The 9,925-nt window shown below is 40.4% G+C and overlaps 1 long non-coding RNA gene across 1 annotated transcript; it reads left to right on the top strand.

Annotated features, from left to right (window-relative positions):
- The first annotated feature begins 1,905 nt into the window (after positions 1–1,905).
- On the top strand, positions 1,906–7,489 carry LOC139800048 (uncharacterized). Its single transcript, XR_011727558.1, has 2 exons — positions 1,906–2,595; positions 3,237–7,489. It is a non-coding gene; the product is annotated as an uncharacterized lncRNA (long non-coding RNA).
- The last annotated feature ends 2,436 nt before the right edge of the window (positions 7,490–9,925 follow it).

Consider the following 9,925-nt stretch of genomic DNA (forward strand, 5'->3'; position numbering starts at 1 on the left):
GAGCTGGTTAATACATTTATCACTTCATGATCAAGGTTTTGAAAGGGGAGCTCTGTGGGTAAGGACCATGACCTGCTGGGTTCTGCACGGGCACTGGGGTGTTAAAAAGCAGTAACAATTATCAGGGTTTTAATGTCCTGAAATCCATGGCCATCTTGCAACCCCACCCATGAGCTCAGGAGGATTTAGTCTCAGGCCTTGGCATTATATGGTCCTGGTGAAAATTGCAGGTTCACAAAGAACTAGCCAATATTCAGAGCTGTGAATTTTTTACCCAAGTGCACACACCACACTCTTTTTAACAGACAACCAAACTGACTTCTTGAGAGGAGGCAAGCTCTGACACATCCAGTTTCATCCACTGGCTCCTTACAAGACACATCATCTATATCAGCAGCTGTCAGCAGAAAATCCATTGCAGAGAGTTCATGGTGCTGCAGAGCAAAGGGTGACTGTGGGGAGAACTCTGGCTTAATAAAAATCATGCCCAAATTCAGCAGCTGAACTGGCTGAGGAATCAGTCCTGGGGTTCCCAGTGTGGTGTTTGCTCCTTAGATCCTGCTCTTGCTGAACTTTTTTGGTGAGGCTTAAAATTTCACTAGGTTTGGTTCCAAACCCATTGATTATCTGCCTTATCCTGGGGACTGGACAGAAGGACTGACTGAGTCTACCACAGCTGGGAGCTGGGTGTGTAGGAAATGCAGCAGTCTAAATCAAATGTCCCAGTCCCAAGTATTTCTGGGATCTGCAGAAAATTCCTTAGGTAATGGCAAACTCTTTTAAAAGTTCTTCCTGCCTTGATCTCCATCTCACAACCAAGATCAAGCTTATGCCCTTACACCTCTCCCTGTTGTCTAGGATGCTGATGCTGAGCTAAATGGGAATTAAACTCTTGGCTCTCAGAGGAAAATTACTTCAGAGAAGTGGGAAGCCCTAATAAAGACTAGTAGTAATAATAATAATAATAATAATAATATACATTTCCTGGTAAAGAGCCTTCTCTTAATGCTACATTAGAACTTAGAATCTAAGTACAGAACTTCTGTCAAAGAACTTCAGGTCTTCTGCATATTATACCTGCCTTCCATTTGGGATTTTAAGAAGTAGGATTACAAACCCATAGCTCTATCTTAATTAATTACAATAAAGAAAAAGCAGGTGGTGCTCTTCAAAGAACAAACTAGGGGAAATCCAGATTTTAGGAAGAGTCAGTTTCAACTTGGTGTCCTGAAGCTGAGGTCAAGTGTTTCCAGCAGAGGTGATAGAGCAAGGGAAATCTTTCTTGCAGTTTTTTCATGCAAATGTGTCCCACACCTTGGGAAGAGATTCCTGCATGGAATATGCAGAGCTGGCATAACCAACAGGTGACATGCACTCCAGCTGCAATGGGAAATATGTCCTGTCTGAACTCCCTGTCAACAGGAATTATCACTGCATGAATTACACTGCATGTAAAATGAGATGTGCTGCCAGTATTTCCCCTTTGGAAAAACTGTTTTAATCTGTAGAAGCCAGACTTGAAATTAATGAACACCAGCTTTGGAAAAGCACGTGGCAAGGCACAGACCCTTTCTTATTGGGTTTTGGCATGACTTTGGAGGGAAAACTCAGTTATACATGGAAAAAATAAATAATAATTGTGTCCAATGTGACTGTGTTTGAGCATAGATGAGCACTGATTGAGGAGAGGGGGAATATGAATTACCTGAATTTTACCTTGCTCCTCAGCCTCCTCAAGAGAGATGGGTAAGTATCTCTAGAGCTCTATAAAATGCACAGGATTACCTGAAAAAAAAGAAGAGTTTCTTTCAAAGCATTGAATTGTGCAAATAGAAACATTGACATTTGGATAAAATTTACATCTTCTATCATATTATTGGGTCATATCAGCACTTCTCTGCTAAATTTTAATAGTATTAATCTGAGAAAATATGGGAAATTTTCAAATGTCTCATTTGTAAATTTAGAAATTCAAAGCATAGAGATGTTCCTGTCTCTAAAGAGACAACTTACACAACAGCTGTTCACTGTGAGATAAGGAATAAAAAGGAACAAATTGCCTTTGTGTCTTTGGCTTTTTTTAAACTTTCAAAACAAATGTTTTTTCTGGGCCTTTGAGGATATAACTTCAGCAAGGAAAATACCCAGTTCTGGCCAAAAACATGCTTGATGCAAAGTACTGGCAATATACTGGAAAAATGCCCTTTTTTACCACTGGTACATGCTACTTCCCTGTATATTGTGCATTTTGTATTTATGGGACTCAAAGCTTTCATGTAAGAACCCCCAGCTGCAAGATGAGAACCCCTAAGTAGAGAAAACTCTCTCTGAACCTCTGAATCCATGCTGTCTGAAATGAACAGAGTGTAATAGTTGTTATTACATTGTTTTCCATTGACAGCTAGGTCTAAACTTCACCCAGATTCAATCATCTAAATATTTGTCTTGATTTTTTTTTTTTTCTTTATGTCTCCAGCAAATGTAGGTTCTGTCTCCAGCCAGCACAGATGATGTGGGTGGGATGAACCATTCTCTGGAGCTCCATTGAGCACAGTAGGAGACTGGGAAACTGGTTTAGTTACAGCCAGAATATGGGTGAGTGACAACAAGATTAAATTAATCCCAATTAACTGTCAGCAGACTTTCTGGAACCCCAGGAGTACTTTTTACCTGAGCTTTCTGGAAGCAGTCAGTTCCCCTGGGCTTTCTGGTGCACCAACATCCTTGGTGACTTCAGCTCCTCTGAATTTTTTTTATTTTCTAGGGTGTCTTTTCAGTGAGTTGTTTCTTGCCAACTGCAGATGTGGGTTTGATTCTTTTAAATGAAATTTTATTTGGTGAGGATAAAGTCAGTGTTAATCTACAGACAGTAGAGCATCACTGCACTGTTCAAAATAACATCACAGAATTCACATCAGGCAGGGCTGGAAGGCCTCTATTTGGGTGAAGATCAGTCTATTTTTCTCCCTACCAGCCTAATATTTTTTTCATATGGCATCGCTTGTCTGATTTTTTTTTTTATTCCTAAAAAACAAATGGTAAAAATAAAGAAAATGTTGCCATTAGTGATCATTTCTATCATAAACACAAAGACAGCTCTCTGGTTTTCCTGACTGTAACTTTGCCTTATCCATCTGCATCCTATACAGGTTCTATCCTACATGATCTTGCTAAATTGTGGTCCCTTGGGGAGATGTAAAGTCTGCTCTCTGATTTTGTCTCTTTCCAACCAACAGATGAACAGAAATTGAAGGAATTTTATCAGTTAAATGTCTAACTGCAACTTCCTTGCCTTCCATACAATCCTGTGTAAGTACCTCCACCTTCCTAAGCACTGATCATTGGGAAAGCATCAACACCTCTCCTCCAGGTGGTAAAACCTACACATCTCTGTTGTAGATCTGGATATCTTTTGAGATTAGGATGGTTTTGTACTCTGTTGATATAAGATGCTCTAATTCCATATATATCCTATATCTCTTTGGGTCACTGTAGCCATAACACTGGTAATAGCCCTGATAAGAACCTGAATCCTGTAGGGCTGGTAGAGAAACAGCATTCGTGGCAATTTCTCTTTTATCCTTTGATTTGTCAGCAGACAGGATTTTTATGGCAGCTCAGTTCCAAATTCAGTTCAGCCCATTAGAAATAATAATCATGTTTAAGCCAGCCCTGATGTAACACTTCTCCAGCAGTAAGGTGTGACAGGATTCATTTCTTTGTGGCTGCTTTATTCGGGCATCTTTTACGAGGGTAATTACAGCCTTCCACCTGAACAACATGAAGCAATTTTCTGTTCAAGCTGAAGAAGTCTGTATCAGTCTCACCCCCTCTGCATGCATTTTACTGCCACCAGCTCTGGTTACAGATAGCAGAATTTTTATAACCTTTATAACCCAATAGCTCAGCCAGGAACATCCCCTCATTATCACACCCGCCTGGCTCTCTCATGGGGACCGAGGTGCCAGGCTGTATTACTCACTAGTCCTGACCAAACCCCATCATTTCAAGAATCAAGGAAAAATATATATTTATATTGAGTTTGTGGACAGTTTTGGTCCTGTGTTTTGTTGTTTGTTTTTTTTTTAAATATAAGCATTTTTTTCTTGTTCCCCAAAGGAGCGTGGAGAAGTGTTTGGTTTACATGAGAGGGGCCAAAAAGGCAGCTGGGTGGATATGGAAATATTTTCAGCAGGTATGAAAGCACAATGTGTACCCAGACAACATTTTAAAACGTGTCAAATGCAGTGCTGTGTGTAATCTTTACTCCTCATTGATTTCAATTTGTATCAGGGTGGTTTTAGCTGTTTAAATAACTCCCTGCCTTACTGGCCCTGTGTTCCTCAGCAGCTCGTGGCAGAGACACCAGGTAAAGCATTTCAGCCTTTTCATTTAGGTGCTTTTTGATAGACTGCAAGTTCAGTTTTTGCCAATAGAGAACTGGCAACTCCACAGGCACTGCAAGAAGCCCAAACTCATGTCTTGACTCCAAGGAGGCAGGGCTGAAAGCTCTGGAGAATGTCCCTTCCTTCCTGCTAACAGGGGCACTGAGAAATGCCTCATGTCTCCAGGACTGAAGGAATCAATCTGGGCAGGAAACTGGTTCAGAGGCTCCAGGCAGTCAGCTCTGAGCATTTCTGACATGGTCCCAAATGTAAACCTGGTAACACAGAGCTCTGCATTCCCAGCACAGCTCTGCATCACCCTTGGACCTGGTTTGTTCTGCACGAAACCTCTACCCTTCCAAGGGTGAAAAGGGGAATGGTGGGGGAGGAGGAGCTGCTAACAATATACAGAACAGCAAAAGCCTTAAGACCCACTCTTTATTTCTTTAGAAAACCTTCTTCAGTATTCTAATAATCTGATTTTTATAAAAAAAACTGTTTTTTTCCTCTTGTGATACTCAGTGACCACCCATATAGGAATGCAAATTCTGTTAACCTTTCTATGGTGAATGTCCATAAGGCAAATGTATATATATCAGATTTGGTAACAATATTTTTTTTCCAGTAAATTTGGCTCAAGATTGGCTGATTTATTTACAGTTAGTGTTGTTTAGTCCAGGGAGCTACAGGGGAAAAGTTTGGAATAGCAGCGTGGGAAATGCCCTTCTTAAACAGCTCTTCAGTCCTCCAAAGCTTCTGCTCTCCACGTCAGGTGAAAAAGCAACTTATTCAAGTGATTTTGTTGAGGACTGGAGGTGACATGCTATATTTTCCTGGGCATATAATATATCCTGGGTGATAGCTGAGTGGAGACTGGGCTGTGTGTGATTATTCAGGACTCAGTCCCATCAGAGTGACAAAAAGCAGCCTTGAGGTGGTTCACACTATGTTCACCTCCACATTTCCAATATATTCTCAAAGCTATTGCTTCTCTTGACTCTCACAGACTTACAGCAGCATTTTCATATCATTACCTTTGGTGAGGAGCATTCCCTTAATTTCTGCCTTGTTTAGTTCTGGGCTATAAATAACACTAACTGCTCCTGAAACTGAGTCGTGCAGAGCCCTACCCTGCAGGCAAACCAAAGCCTGAAAATTTCCTTGGTTTAACAGTCTTTGCAGTCTCACACCTAATATATAAAACCATCATGCCAGTTGGAAATCTGTAATTACTGCCCACACTAAACTGTAGCATGGTAGACAAGACATAATGTCAAGTACTCCACTGAAGGAAATGTACTGAGAGTATTTTTCAAGCCATTTTTCTCTACTTGATTCTCACTCTGGCTCCCACTCCCTAACTCCCCAGTCAGTATGATGGGTAAATAAATGCAGATATTTATGCCCATTTGTAGGAATGCAGTTGTCTCAGCATACACAGCCCCCAGGAGGGCTGTAAGAAATAATTTGGTGATCTACTGTGTGTATATGCCAGCCAGGATACTTATCTGTTTGACTGCTTGGAAGGAGCTAAATATTTAAAATGAGAAAGTCTTATGATACTGTGAATGTCACTGATATGTCAAAGGAACAATAAGCTTATGGAGATTTTAGGGGTCTGTTCTTCAGGCTGCTGATTGTATCCTGAGGAAGCTGGGGGAGAAGATTTATTGCCAGTGGTGCTGGGGGACAGGTTGTAGGAGCCCCAGGGCTCCCTGAAAAAAGGGAGGATGATCCTGCAGCCCCACAGACCCCCTCCAGAAATCCCAAACAGAATATTTAGGTGCAACAGATTTCTCCATCTAAAAGCAGCAAAGCCAATTTAGGTGAGCTGAGGATCTGGCCCTGTAATTAGGCAGCATTTTTTCTGCTCAGACAAGTCCTTGATGGAGTGGCTGGGATGTGCAAATGAGGCAGGGGCTGTGTTTGGGCTCATTAAAGGAGGCACCAGGAACCTCACATGGCCACCATCTGCTGCCTTGTTTGTTGAATTTGATCATTAGTCAGTGAGTGGCCTTAGTGAAAATTCAGTGATTAATCTCTGGGACATGATTCTCTTTATCAAGATGAGGGATGGCAGAATTTCCCCCGTTAGAATAAAATTGTATGAACCTGCAAATTCTCTGCAAAAGAGGCTGGGACTCACAAAGCAGCTTGGTGCAAAAAAAAAAAAAAAAAAAAAGGAGAAATGAAGCTGTGAGTTTTTGTAATGCCTGTTTACAAACCCAAGCTCCTTGAGAAAAGCTGGGAATCTCTCTTGTAGATCCACAGTGACTAAAAGAGCCAAGCAAGTTGTGCTTCAGGCAGGACTTGCAGAAGGCACAGGATGTCTGCAGAGGATTTTAATGAGTGACACCAATTTTCAGCAAGCTATTGTGAGTTTTGCTTTGTAGAAAGAGTATTTCATTGACAGGTGTTTTAAAGTGCTTTCTGCACACTGGCTTGGCTCAATTTGTCTATCATGAATAAAATGAGTTTTAGAGAAAAGGGGAAGTTATTAATGGCTTTGATTTATTAACTATGTAACAGGCTTTAATTTTCTCTTCCTGGAGAAAAGAAAAAGTTTCAATTAGAGACTTTGGAGTTTTTAATTGACTGTTGGAATAGTTTTTCAGACAACAAAGCATTAATTCTTGTTATGGATCCATTTCACTTTTTGTATCAAATGATTTGATCAGAACTGATACTGACAGGGAATTGAAACAGTCTGAACCCAGTCTGGCAACAAATGTGGAATCATAATAGGGACAGATCCATAGCCCAGGAGTCTGCCCTGCAGTCTGTAAGGTTGCACGGGGCAGAGATCACAGCACATTTGCATTTTGTACTGGCATCTTCAGCTGCCTTGCAAATACTGAAATATATTCTCTGTTGTTTTCACAGGGCATCCTTTGAATCTGCATTGGATGCCTACAAAATGATTTGAAAAGCTGCAGATTTATTTACTCTTTGAAGAAATCTGTTCACAGGGCTATTGATTCCCTCCCCCCCCCCCCAAATATATGCAGTTACTTTCAATCCTATAAAGAAAGCTGTGTACACAGAGATTTACTTTGGATCACAGTATTCATGAATAGAAAATAAAGGTTATACTTCTGAAAGAGCATTTTTGTGTCTGTGTGCCATAACTCTTTTGCATTTCACATTGCTCTGGGAAATGAATGCTTCCACCAACCAACCTGCACTCTGTATTTTATGGAGATGAAGTTTATTTTCAGATTTGTCCTTTTTGATATTTAAAAAGTAACTGGAACATGAAGTTCAGGCACAAGAGAGGCAGCTTCGGAGTCAAATTGCTCAGCCTGATTATTTGGCCACAGTTGGGGTTTAGGAGCATGGAGCAAGCTGTGTTTCCCATGGAAATTTGCAGGGAAGTGGCTGGGGGGGATGCTTATGCTGGGGCTGGATCCATGGTCATGGCTACTGATAAAGCCAGGCAGCATCTTCTGATAGATCAGGCAGGTGAAAGGAGGGAAGAGACAGGTAGAGTGGAGGGAAATCTTTCAATTTCATCTTTTGTTTGGCTTTTTTTTCTTTTTTTCTCTCTAATTTGACAGGACAGCTTCAAAGGACTGACTTTCCCTTGTGGCTTTGGTTTATCTGTTTTTAGCAACAGATGGAAAATGGAGCAAAGTTTCAAGCTCCAGGTCTAAGTTACTAAGTGAAGTCCATGGCAGCCCTTTCACTGACTCTTAACAAGTGTTGAACCAAGGAGATAAAGAAAAATTATTCCCTTTTCCCACCCACTCCAAAAAGGAATTAGCAGAAAACTTTCTTTGCCAGGATGACAAGAAGTAAGCAAAAGTCCTCAGGAAGCTTTTGGACCCGTCCCATCTATATTCAGGTACCTGGGTATTTTCTTTTTTGACCAGGGTGAGAAGGAATCCAGCCCATTTTTTCTGTTCAGCTGTGCTGGAAAGCTGGAATACCTTAGGAACAAACTTTTCCCTCTTTACACAGTACTTGAGTAGGAATAGGAAATGCAAAGAAAAAGTATCAGTGGTACAGTAGTTGTTCTGACTTTTAAAAACAACACTTTTAAGATCTGCCATGGTAGAAATAAACAGTGGAATTCTACAGTTGTCTCCAGGGAGATATGTGCTTGCTTGCTCTGTCTCTTATTCCTTCAGGAAAAGGGCAACAACTTATATATTTATATTCAGCAGAGTCTGCCTATTTTATTTGAAGACTACAAGAAATGATTCAGGCTTTAAGCAACTCTTTGCTCCATACATTTAGGAAGAAAATCAGCAAATTGAAAATCTTGCCTTGCACGGGAAGGCTGATTGCAAAAAAAAAATAGTACAAGAAAAAAGGCTCAGGAGGATGAAGACACAAAGCAACTCCTGGTTTTTTTCAGGAGGAATCTCCTAATATTGGTTTGGAGGACAGGCAGTAATTTCAGTTGGAACTAACTTAGAAAAGGGGGATTTATGCAGTGGTTACTCTTGAACCTATTGTGTCAAAACTGTATGAAAAAACCAAGAAGTGTAGGACACTTCAGACCCAGTTTTTTTGAGACTGATGGAAGCCTTCAAGACTGTGTTACAATAAAACTTTGTTTCCAGGCTGAAGCATTTGTTTCTTAAGACAACAAAAATTGCATTCTATGTAAAATTCTCAATTATTTCATGCTTTGCTTTCCCCATCCCCCCAGTAGGAACATGGACTCAGGTAAAGTGCAGAGAATAAATGGATTTTCCTGGCATTGCCTGGATGTCAGGGGGTGATTGCAACTCATCTGTGTGCTAGGAAAACCTTCTGCAAATGGAAAGGGTGCAGTGTGGTGCCTGCTTGCTAATACATTGAATGTGGCTTTATTATTACATCTAAGGACTTGTGTTTTTTACAAAATGATGTTTGATTTGTTAGGTGCTATTAAGAAAGATAATAATTTGTCCTGCTGACAGTATGATGGATTAATCTTTATGGCTTTGCTATGCTTTTAAGCATTTCATCCTTCAATAACCCTCTGTAGCATGGGCTCTACAAAATACAAGCAGAGTGAAATGCAATTATACTAAAATACTTTGTGCATTAAATTTTCTGAACATAAAATCTTGAAATGCTTACAGTATGAAAATACTTTTTAGATAACGTTCACCAATTTAATCTTAGCAATACCATTGGAATCATCAAAACAAATTAAAATAGAAGGTAATTGGGTTATATGTGGGTTTATTTCTATATGGGATAAAGTATCTGTTCAAGACTGAGCAGCAGATAAAAAGAGCACCAAAAGAAAAACATTTTAATGTACTTTAATTTAATTTCAGAACATTCCCCCCTAGATTTTCCTCTGTAAAGCAGTTAGAAATCAGGCCTGGGTTGGCCCCAACACCACAGTTTCCATTATTCTGACAAGAAAAGAGCAAATTCCTAAATTATTACCTTTTGGTGAGGTCCATTTTCTTCCATTTTTTGCCTCTTCCCAACCATTGGAATGAACATGGAGAGGTTCCAGCCCATTCTTCCACCTTCCAACCTTGGAGGGGCCTTGGCAGAGGGGATGGCAGAGGTTTTGGGTTTTTTTCCTCTTG

The sequence above is a fragment of the Heliangelus exortis genome, chromosome 9, assembly GCF_036169615.1.
Source record: "Heliangelus exortis chromosome 9, bHelExo1.hap1, whole genome shotgun sequence".
Classification (NCBI taxonomy): Eukaryota; Metazoa; Chordata; class Aves; order Apodiformes; family Trochilidae; genus Heliangelus; species Heliangelus exortis.